The sequence below is a fragment of the Vulpes lagopus genome, chromosome 5 (genome assembly GCF_018345385.1).
Source record: "Vulpes lagopus strain Blue_001 chromosome 5, ASM1834538v1, whole genome shotgun sequence".
Taxonomy (NCBI): domain Eukaryota; kingdom Metazoa; phylum Chordata; class Mammalia; order Carnivora; family Canidae; genus Vulpes; species Vulpes lagopus.
The window spans coordinates 117,665,818-117,677,748 of NC_054828.1; positions in this window are offsets into that span (position 1 = coordinate 117,665,818).

Sequence of the window (11,931 nt, forward strand, 5' to 3'; positions counted from 1 at the left end):
CCACCTTCAGCCCAGGGTGTGATCCTGGAGACCTGGGATCCAGTCCCTCGTAGGGCTCCCTGCATGGAGCCTGCTTCTCCCTCTGCCTGTGTCTCGGCCTCTCTCTCTCTCTCTTTCTCTCTCTCTCTCCCATGAATAAATAAAATCTTTAAAAAAATAAAGGGAAGGAAAAGACAGCCACAGTCATCCTAAAAGGGCTAATTTATTAATTTGCATATTAAAAATCACTGGCCTAAAGTCTTGTCTCTGGTAAAGTTCAGAATTATTTTAAGTAGCTTCGATGGATTGATGGCTTGGATAAATTAAGTCAAATCAGATCTCCCTATGGTTGTGCTGCATCGGTGCTGTCTTCCCCCACTGGATAACCATAGGTTTGCTTGCTACTAAAGGTGCAAAGCTCTTAATCACCTCAGTCTTCTAACTACACCCTCTGTCCTGAGGACAGCTGAAACACACAAGCAGAAAGTGGCCGCATATGATGTTCACTCCTCAGGTGCAGATATCGCTGAGACATGGGGCATTGTTCTGATTTACTTCAACAAATCTTCAGAGCTTTAAGTGATTTCAAGAGACTTTAATCTCTTGCTGTAATTAGTGCTTTCCACAGACGTGACATATTATCTAACCATTACATCTCCAGTCTTAACAAATTTCACTGCCCTTTTACTAATTTGATAAAAAGGCCTTGTTTCCAGAGTTGGTGATTGCCACCCCTAATATATGGCTTGTAACATTAAAAACATATAAAATGCCCACTAAGAGCTTAAAATATGTAAACTATAAGCCCTTTGCTCTCAGAATTCTTCACTCTCCGCAGTTCTCGAATCTTCTCAGTATTAAGGGGACTGTACACAAGTCAGGACAGAAAGTTAAAAGTGATTTTCTTCTACTTTATACTTTAGTTTTCACACTAACTAAAAACACCACAATTTCTTGATGAATCATCCATTTCACACAAGACCTTGCAGACATTTTCAAGTTGGTTTCTATCTTTTGATGGCTATTGTCTTTTCCCAAAATAATTTCTTAGAAGAATCTCTTAGAATTTCTTCGAAGAATTTAAACACGGAATACAAGAAAATAAGAGACACATATCCAACCAATTGCCTAAACCTTTTAGTTTTCACATATGCCATCAGAGAAAGGAGAGAAGAGGAAATATATAGACATAATATGTAAATAACGTAACTAAATTTTGTTAGCAATAAGGGTCTAAAAAGGGATATGATTATTTCCTAGGATATAGCAATCTGATGAGTCTAGATATAAGCACATATGAACAGGTCAGCATTGAATTCCATAATTTCTCCCCTCCATGCCTTTATTCACACTGTTCTTTTTACTTTGAATGCTCTTTTTTACTATGAAAACTCTTCTAAGTCCTTAGGACCATTTCAAATGGCACTCATTAATAAAACCGTAATTCCAAATACCAAGCCCAAATAATTCCCTTCTCAATGTTCCAAAAGCATTTTTATACATTTCATTGCAATTTATAATACAAACTGTCACACCTCTCTCCACACTGTCACCAGGGTAATAAAGTACAGTGTGACAGAGTAGATAGATACTCACTTATAGCAAACTCAATTATCAATAAATCTAAAAGATCTTCTATACAGGAATAATCAGAAGTCAAATGGTGGAGCAAAATTCAATATATCTTTTTAACAGAGTATTATGCAGCCATTAAAAATATGTTTAACCAGGATTTGGTGTTTAATGATATGAAGTGAATATAAGAGGAACATTAAATTGTACAGAAGTTTGATTTCAGTTATATATAAAATATTTATTTTGAAAAAAGAAAATACACCAAAGTATTAATCATAGCCTTCAATATCATAAAATGATAAAATACATTTAACTCCTTCTGTTTGAAAGTGAAATGACTAAATATAAACATACATGCCCCATTTCATTCTTGAAATAGGAAAGGGAATATATCCATATATCAGAAATTTCTGTAAAACACACAGAATGAGGAAAAGGCAAATTTAAAATATTGTATGTGAAGGAAATTCCTAACTTAGAAGTAGACAGCACTGATATCCCAAGCAGAATCTCCAGCACCCATTCTAAATCCTGGAGTGGCAGTGGACCGTAGGTAAGAGCATACCATGAAGCAATGAGTAGGGAGCAAATCCTGCCAGCGACTCTAAAGAAAGGAATCTATTCCCACAGAACATAAAGACTCCTAACTCTGGGAAACGAACTAGGGGTGGTGGATGGGGAGGAGGGCGGGGGGTGGAGGGGAATGGGTGACGGGCACTGAGGCGGACACTTGACGGGATGAGCACTGGGTGTTTTTCTGTATGTTGGTAAATTAAACACCAATAAAAATTAATTTAAAAAAAAGAAGGGTGCCCCTTGATAATCACACCCAAATTACCGTTAGAAGAGTCCAAAGTAAGGCAAGAGAAGCTTCTAGGGCACAAAATTTAGGGAGACACCCATTCTCAGGGTCTTCTCACTAGGCGGCTCACTTGTCTCACACTAGGCTGCAAGTGTCTACTTGAACCACACTAAAAAATAAAAACAGGGGTGCCTAGGTGGCAGAGTCAGTTAAGCACCTAACTCTGGTTTTTAGCTCATCGACTCAAGGTCACAAAATAAGCCCCAAATTGGGCTCTGCGCTCAGTGTAGAGTCTGCTTGAGATTCCTTCTCCCTCTGCCTCTCCAGCTCATGCTCATGCTCTCCCACTCTCAAATAAGTAAATCTTTAAAAGTAAAATTAAAAATAAAAATTAAAAATTTAGAAATAAATTTTTTAAATAAAATAATAAAACACTGAAAAGACGCCCATCAGCATAAAGGGTAAGATTATTGCCAAAAGGCTTTCTCTACATCCTTAAAAGTAGCTAGATTTCTAATCTAAATAAAATTCTCATCTTTCCTTTTTCACATAAGAAATTCCTTAACTACCAACACTGAACAAATATATACTTCCCCTACTCCAAACACAACCATCAATAACAGGATGAATATTTTTTAAAAAGCAGCCATGGGAGACTTTTAATTTAAGAGAAAATGACCAATCTAAAGGAATTACAACAAACCCATTTTTATAAAGATTTGCAGCAAAAAATATTAAATCGTGTATACTCATGCAAATTTTCAAACACTGCATCTATAATAGAGACAAATGTTAAAATATACTATAAATTTATAATAAAAAGTATGAATACTAGCACCAAAACAGAGAGAAGTGAATAGTATAAAAATTCCAGAAATAACCCCAAGTATATTAAGCAATGATTGATCTGACTACACTGATATTAAAAATTTCTGTATAGCAACTTTAAAACCTCACTTTAAACAAAGTTAAAAGGTAATCAAATGTAAACAAAGCTAAAGGGCAAGAAACTAGAAAAACAAATTTGCAATGAGAAAGTAAATATTCTTACAACATAAAGAGCTCCTAAAAAAAAACAGAAGGCGAATATTCCAATGGAAAAAAATATGTAATTAAACTCAACAAATAAATATTAAGCACTGCATTCATTTGCTAGGGCTGCCACAACAAAGCACTACAGACTGGGTGGCAAAAACAACAGAAATTTATTTTCTCCTTCTTTGGAGGTTAGGTGTTTTGGCAGGACGGATCTTTTTTCTGAAGCCTCTCTTGTTGACTTTTTGATGGCTACCCTCTCCCTGTGTCTTCACACAGACTTCCCTCCATTTATGTCTGTGTTCAAACTCCTTCCTTCTTATAAGGACACTAGATTAGGGCCCACCCTAATAATCTTGTTTTAATTTAATCACTAAAAAATTTCTCTCCAAATATGGTCACATTCTGATATACTGAGGACATCAGCATATGAATTTGGGGGAGAAAGAAATAGGGGTAAGCAGAAAGAGGGCAGCCTATAAGAAGTACCTATTATTAGCCATGCAGTCAGTATTCGAGGTACATCAATGTACAAAATAGACAACAATCCTTGCCCTATAGAATTGACTTCTATAGAGATGTCCATGGGAGATGGACAACAAACAGTAAACATAGGAATTTACATATCAGAAGGTAATAAACACCATGGAAAAACTAAAAACAGTTTAAGGAGAATCAAAACTGCAAGGTGAGGGGCTGCAATTTTAAAACAGGATAGTTAAGGTAGGACACTTTGACTAGATAAAATTTTAACAAAGATGGGCAAAAGAAGTAAATCACACAGACCCGAAAAATTAATTTCTCAATAAACATAGGAAAAATATTCAACTATAACAAAGCATCATTCATCATCTAGTGAATGAACAAAAAAAAATTTAAAAATAAACCAAAAATTGGCCATGGTGCAAGATAAAGGGTTAATGAGAATATAAATAAATGGGTATAATCACAAAAGAGTAGAAAAATTAAAAGAGATAACATCTAAAAAGAAAAATCTCTCTACATTTATCATAACCAAAGGTGAACTTCAGATGGCTCAAAGATCAAAATGTGAAGGGCGGGGATCCCTGGGTGGCACAGGGGATCCCTGGGTGGTGCAGTGGTTTGGCGCCTGCCTTTGGCCCAGGGCGTGATCCTGGAGACCCAAGATCGAATCCCACGTCGGGCTCCCGGTGCATGGAGCCTGCTTCTCCCTCTGCCTGTGTCTCTGCCTCTCTCTCTCTCTCTCCCTGTGTGACTATCATAAATATATTTATTTAAATATATTTATAAATTATAATAATTTTATTATAGAATTATAATTATAATATTATAATTTATAAATAAATTTATAAATTATAATATTTAAAAATTTTAAAAAAACAAAATGTGAAGGGCAAAAATAAAAATATAAAGTGTAAAAATTTTAATAGAAGTAAATATTAATAAACATCTACATGAACTAACAACAAAGACTTTTTAAGTAAAATTGAAAAAGCACGAGCCATACTACTAAGAAATAATGATGGATTAGACCCTATTCAACAAAGAACACCACAGACAACATTAACTGACTGGAAGAAGGTAACATCTAAAACCAATAATGGATTAGTATCTAGAACATGTGGGAAATATTTGTATATCGAGATCAAGAAGGGGGGAAAAAAGGAAAACTTATAGCTGGGCGAAGAATAATAAACAATTCCCCAAAAAGAAAGCTACTAACCAGAGAAATGCAAATTCCAGCAATGAGATACCAATTTATATAATTAAATTTACGTAAATTTCAAAGGAGGCAAATACCAAGTATTGACAACACTATCAGATGTAGAGAACTCCTGTACTGCTAAGTAACTGTTACCCCCCAAACAATCTGGCAGTATCTATTTACTCTACGACTGAACAATTCCATGTTTGACTATGCATCACAGATAAATCCTTGCTCACAGAGTTCTATAAAGAAAATACAAGGAATACAAGGTGATTGACCTTCTCCGATTGACTTATTTCACGCAGCAAAATACCCTCCAGTTCCATCCATGTCGAAGCAAATGGTGGGTATTTGTCTTTTCTGATGCCTGAGTAATATTCTATTGTGCGTGTGTGTGTATGTATATATGTGTGTGTGTGTGTGTGTGTGTGTGTGTATGTAACATCTTTATCATATGGTTTCACTCATACGTGGAATATAAGAAATAGTTAAAGAGATTATAAGGGAAAGGAAGGTAACTGAGTGGGAAAAATTGGAGAAGGAGACAAACATGAGAGACTCCTAACTGAGAAACAAAGTGATGTGGAAGAGAAGCAGGGGTGAGGGGATGGGATAACTAGGTGATGGTCACTAATGAGCGTACTTGATGGGATGAGCACTAGGTGTTATACTATATCTTGGGAAATTGAATTTAAATTAAAAAAATAATTTTAAAAATTTTAAACAAAAAAAAGAAAATACATGGATATTCACTGCAGTGTACTTTAGATAGAAGGATGAAGGCTGACTTTCCACTAGCAGGGAAATGAGAAGTAAAAGGTAGTAGATATATAAGAAAGTATATTATCCAATAGAAAAACTAAATGTTCTTCAATTAACTGACAAATTATTCCACTCAGCATAATACTCTCCAGTTCCATCCACGTCGAAGCAAATGGTGGGTATTCGTTGTTTCTAATAGGCTGAGTAATAAGTCAATCGGAGAAGGACAAACATTATTATATGATCTCATTCACTTGGGGAATATAAAAAATAGTGAAAGGAATAAAGGGGAAAGGAGAGAAAATGAGTGAAAATATCAGTGAGGGTGACAGAACATGAGAGACTCATAACTCTGGGAAATGAACAAGGGGTAGTGGAAAGGGAGGTGGGCGGGGGGTTGGGGTGACTGGGTGATGGGCACTGAGGGGGCCACTTGACAGGATGAGCACTGGGTGATATTCTATATGTTGGCAAATTGAACTCCTATTAAAAACTGACAAATTAAATGAAATAGCAACATGGATAGATCCCAAAGGTATTGTCATGAGCGAAAAAAGAATTATCTACAGGACAGTATTTTTATAGGTTAAAAACATCTATATCTACAATGTCACTAGAAATATACAAAGATACATATATATGAGGACATATTTCAAACATATTAGCATGGGCATCTATCAGGAGAAAGGAACAGAAATAGCAATAAAAAAATAAGGGGAAAAACAACCATGAAATCAAACAAGATAAGGCATATATCAATGATAATATATTATGAATTGAGAATATAAACTCAATTCTTTCTATCCAATAGCCACAGAAGAGGGAAAGTGAAAACTATTCTCATACAAATTTCTGAAATTAATCTTGATTAGGATTGCAATATTTTGAAGATCAAAGAATTTTTTAATTTAACCTAGAAGCATAAATCTGTAAGAATGAGCATAAAAATCTTCCATAAAAAGTGAGATTAGATTTATATTTCCAGTCATTAAAAAAGAAAACACATAAGTCTAAAATACTTAAAAGATAGTGTAGTTGTATAAATAAGGGGAAAAGTTCAGAAGCAGACCAAAGACTATGTTAGATTTCATGGTGTGGAGAAATAGCCTTCCTTCTGTCGAAACCAAACTGCTTATCTATTCTCCTGGAGCCACACTCTTCCATTGCATCCACTGACTCAGAAAAATGTCTAGGATATAATAAGTCAAAAATTGAGTTGCAGATCAATTGAATAGTTTGATTTTTATAGTAATTTTAATAAAGACCAAGAAAGAGCCTCAGATTTCATCCAAATCCAGTGATTTTTTTTAAATGGTTGTCATTAAAACAGTTCCAGTTGGCTTGCTGAAATGAACCCTCCAGACCCCACCTACCCCATTTTCCAGTACTCTGGGTATCCTCTGTTTATAGGTGGCTTTCAGCTAGTTATACTGGCAGAGCTCAAAAATACAAAGATTCCTGCTGCTCTCAATGCGACTACACTAAATGAAGTTGAAATGTCAGAAAATTCTTGATAGAATACAGGAAGGAATCCAAGAATTTGGGGAGATGGGTGAACCTACTCACTCATCCTCCTACATCCCCCAAGAACATCTAAAAGATACTCAACTGAGGAATTTAGAAATATATTGGTTGAGGAAAATGCCAGTATCCTTGAAAAATGTCAGTATTCTTTCTCTCTAGAGCAAGGCTGCCGGTGATAATGCCCACACATGACATCAGTGCCATGATTTCAATAGGAACGATTAGATCTCAGGATGGTACATGCCTATAGGGTTCATTTAACCTCTCAAAAGAGGACATGGTATTGTCAGAGTGGTAGTCAGGATGTTGAGTAGTAGTGACCTTTGCCATTAGATAATTAATGAGAGGACTAAGATGAATGAGCAGCCTTCTACATGATTCGTATAACTCAAAACCCTAAGTCTGGTGAACTAACATGAGCCACCAAATAGAGCAACAGCCCTTCACAAAATACTTTGAGTTGGTCCATACATCCCAAGGCACTTGAATGAAGGGATTAGTACATTCCATAATCCTTAATTTTTACCAAGGGGGCATGAGGCACTGAAGATAGAGAAATATCTAGATCTTTTGGAGACTATTGCACAGTAGCTTTGAGTTAATGTCAAACCCTATGAATTTAGAAAGCCACTGTGGTCAATTAAAGATAAATCAAATTCAGACATAAGTCAGTCTTGCAGTCAGATCAGTGCAACAGTGGATTCATCCTATGGTTATTTCCCCAGGTCCTTAATATACAGTTGGAATAGATATACAAGAAATAAAAGCCTTGAATTAGCTCTTACGAAGTAAAAAGTCTTTTATAGTAGGAAGGACCAAGTGGACAAATCGAGTGCCATCTTCTACCTAAATAGTACATTTATAGAAACACCAGGTAGCTCTGGAGAATTAGATTAGTGCCACCACCAAATTCTTCAAAGTTGCTCAAGTAAGGATTTCTAACACATCCCTATTTAACTCCAAGACAGGAGGACAGTATAATCAAGTGATTCTTCCCATTGAAGTTGCTGGTCCAGATGTGGTCTCTCATCAAAGTAATCAATTCAACTGTTATTGCCTGGCATGTACTTACTGCTCTGGCAAATTCTTTGGGGTTAGTGTATTATACTAACAATCAGATTGATGGAACCTGAAAAGTAGGAAGCATCAGATAATCTAGTTATCTTGATAAGACACATGTGGCAAAGAGTCTGAGATAAATTCCATAAAATTACAGAGTCCTCATACTTCAGGGAAGATTTTGGACTCCAGTGATCTATGTGGAGTGCTAGGATACTTCCTAGAAAGCAAAAGACAAATATCCACACCTTTCATCTCTGCTGCCAAGAAACAAGTATACTCTGTGGAGGGCTTCTTTGAATTCCAGAGGCAACACAACCGGTACGCTGCATTGTCACCTCCCTAACTCGTACCTATGGTCTAGTATTAAGTTCCCAGAGACCAGCTGATGAAGGAAGATCAGAATCCTGCAGCATTACTACTCAAGTAGCCTTGCAGAGAACAATAGAGATGTAAAACTCCACCACTAAGGAATGTAAAATGTCCACATGGATGATCAGAATCTCTGAAATAAGATGTTTGAGGATTAGACATGAAGGCTATTGCAAAAGAGGCACACAAACAGAGGGGAGCATAGAGTATTTTTGACCAGAGAACAATAAGAGAAAATCAACTCTGCATAGAACTTCAGATTTGGGGTTGACATCCGTGGCAGGAGTAGCCATTTATCATTGATTATAAGATTCTGTTCCTGATGCAAAAATAGCATCAGTAGGAAACGAGGACCACAGGAACAATTTCATCTAGGGCTACACGGGGACAAGAACAACAGCAGATGTTCTCTCATGGGGCAAATCAGGCAAGAGGTCTTGATAAATATTAGATATGCAATACCCTTTTAATTTATGCCTTTAATTTTAGCCAGTGTCCACTTCTGTGACCTTCAAATAAGGACACTAGGATTCTATTAGCACCCTAGAAAGAAACAAATGGTGTAAAGGTCTTTGAGAAGACTTTTTTTAAAAGGGTTTAAAAAAAAACAGTTAAGGAAATCCATAACGGATGATACAGTATTCTGGAACTAGAAACAAGACGCTCCTTAAGTCTGAAGGAACAAGGAGACAACATGGATACTGGAGCCTAGAGAGAACAGCTGTTGCCTTCAGTAGAGGACCACAGCCAATAGTAGTGAAGGAAGAAGGTAAACAAACACACCAATCTCACTTTCTTCTCACCTTCTAGTCTCCTGCCAGTGCATCCATTGATCAAACCTAAACAAAAGCCAGAGGGCAAAACAGCCTATTGATGCAGTCTATAAAGGTCAACCTCTGGGAGACAGCAGGTTGAACAACAGTGGAGAATAAATTTGGAGGGAAAAAAACGAAAATATCTAGCACACTCTAGCAGCTATATCCTCTTATTAGTCATTCAGTTCATTTCAGGTTTATATGGTTGGAGTTATTAGGGTTAAGACATCGAATGCATACCATTATTTCATAATACTACAAAGATACAGCACTGCCCAGGTAAGGGAAAGAGCAAGCAAGAATACTTGAAGAGTAAACAGGAATATTTAGGGCCAAAAAAGACTTTGTGTCTTCCACTCCTTTGCACTCTAAGAATGTCCTCCCAGTTAACAGTCTCTACATCTTCATCATTTTGAGTGCAAAAAAACGGGCACTTCAAAATCAAATTAGTTTTCTAAAGTATGCAGGTACTCCAGCAAAAGAAAAACCAGGAGGCAATCTGTCGCTTTCTGAAATGACCTTGGTCACAATGATCTGTAACTCATTTTTTTTGTTGTTGTTGTTTTGGTTTTTTATTAGAGTTCAATTTGCCAACATATAGCATATCACCCAGTGCTCATCCCGTCAAGTGCCCCCCAGAGTGCCCGTCACCCAGTCACCCCATCCCCCCACACACCTCCCCTTCCACCACCCCTTGTTCTTTTCCCAGAGTTAGAAATCTCTCATGTTCTGTAACTCCTGATGGGAGACAGACCCTGCAGGAAATACCACTTCTGGGGCTGGATGGTCCTGGCCACTGTCCTCACTGTCTTCTCCTTTTTCATTAAAATTTTCATAAAGGGTGCAGGCTTCTTGTGATGAGAGTCAAATGTATGTGATGATTCACTGAATTCTACTCCAGAAAACAATATTGCACTGCATGTGAGCTGAGTAAACTTTAAATAAAAAAATTTTACAGGGCAGCCCCGGTAGCTCAGCGGTTTAGCGCCGTCTTCAGCCCAGGGCGTGATCCTGGAGACCCTGGGATCCAGTCCCACGTCAGGCTCCCTGCATGGAGACTGCTTCTCCCTCTGCCTGTGTCTCTGCCTCTGTGTGTGTGTGTGTGTGTGTGTCTCCCATGAATAAATATTTTTTAAAAATTTTACAGAGGAAAAAGAAAAACTAAACTTTAAATCATCTTTGATTCTTCTTTACCTCTCATATCTAATCCAGCAAGACTTGGTGGCTCCATTTCCAAAGTATATAATACATATATTCTTCACTATCACTGTAATCTAAACTGTCATTACTGCTCAATTAATCTTTCAAGTGAGAAAAAAAAAGTTAAAATGCTTCTTGACCTTTCACCTATTCTATAAACTACTGCTCTGTTACAAACGGACTTTATCTGTAAGATGCATGTAACTTTCAAAAGAGATAAATTCCATTAACTATTATCCATAGTGTAATAAAAAAGTGACCAATTATTTACATTTTAAGAGGTTAAAATGATAATACCCTCTTTGGTTTGTGATTTTGACCAACAGGTATTTTGGTTTTGAACATTAAAAGGCAAGAATTCAAAAGATCAAATTAGTTATCTAAAATCTTCAGTATTCTATGGCAGGAAATAAATGATTCTACATATTTCTATAGAAAGAAAACAGAAAGAATTTGCTAATTGGCCCCATTTTGGCACTGAGAAACCTAAGAAATAAGACAGGATTCCAGACTTCAAGTAACTCAAAATGTATGTAAGATCTAAACCAATAAAATACAAGGCAAGTGATAAGAGCACAAATGAAAATATGGGAGCACAAAAGAGGGGGATAGGTCACTTTTGTTCAATTAAGGAAGACTTTTAAAGTTACACTTGAGCTGAGCCATTGAGTCCAGAATGCAGGCAGGGCCCGGTTACAAGGGACCTCACCATACTAAAGAGTTTGGATTTTACCCTGCTCTGAATGCAATCTTTGACAGACATGGGCAGGTCATCTTTGTTTCAGGCACATTAGATTGACAAGATTCTAGAAGGCCAATGGGAGGGATAGTAGGTGATTTCTTTCATTCCCTACAAACAACAAACTACATCATAGTTCATCAACCTCTCCATGAGGTGACTGTGAAACACAAAGCAAATTTTTCCTCTAAAGTTCAGGTAAAATAGCATATAGGCCATGAAATATTTTTCTTCTAGTATTACCATAAAAGACTTAAGGTTGTTTTGTTTTGGGGGGGCGGGGGGGCGGCACCTCTGGAAGCAAGCTAAATGAAATCCAGTGAGGAGAAACAAACTTTTAAATTTCCTTTCTGGGATCTTTCCTTTTTCAGATGTGAGA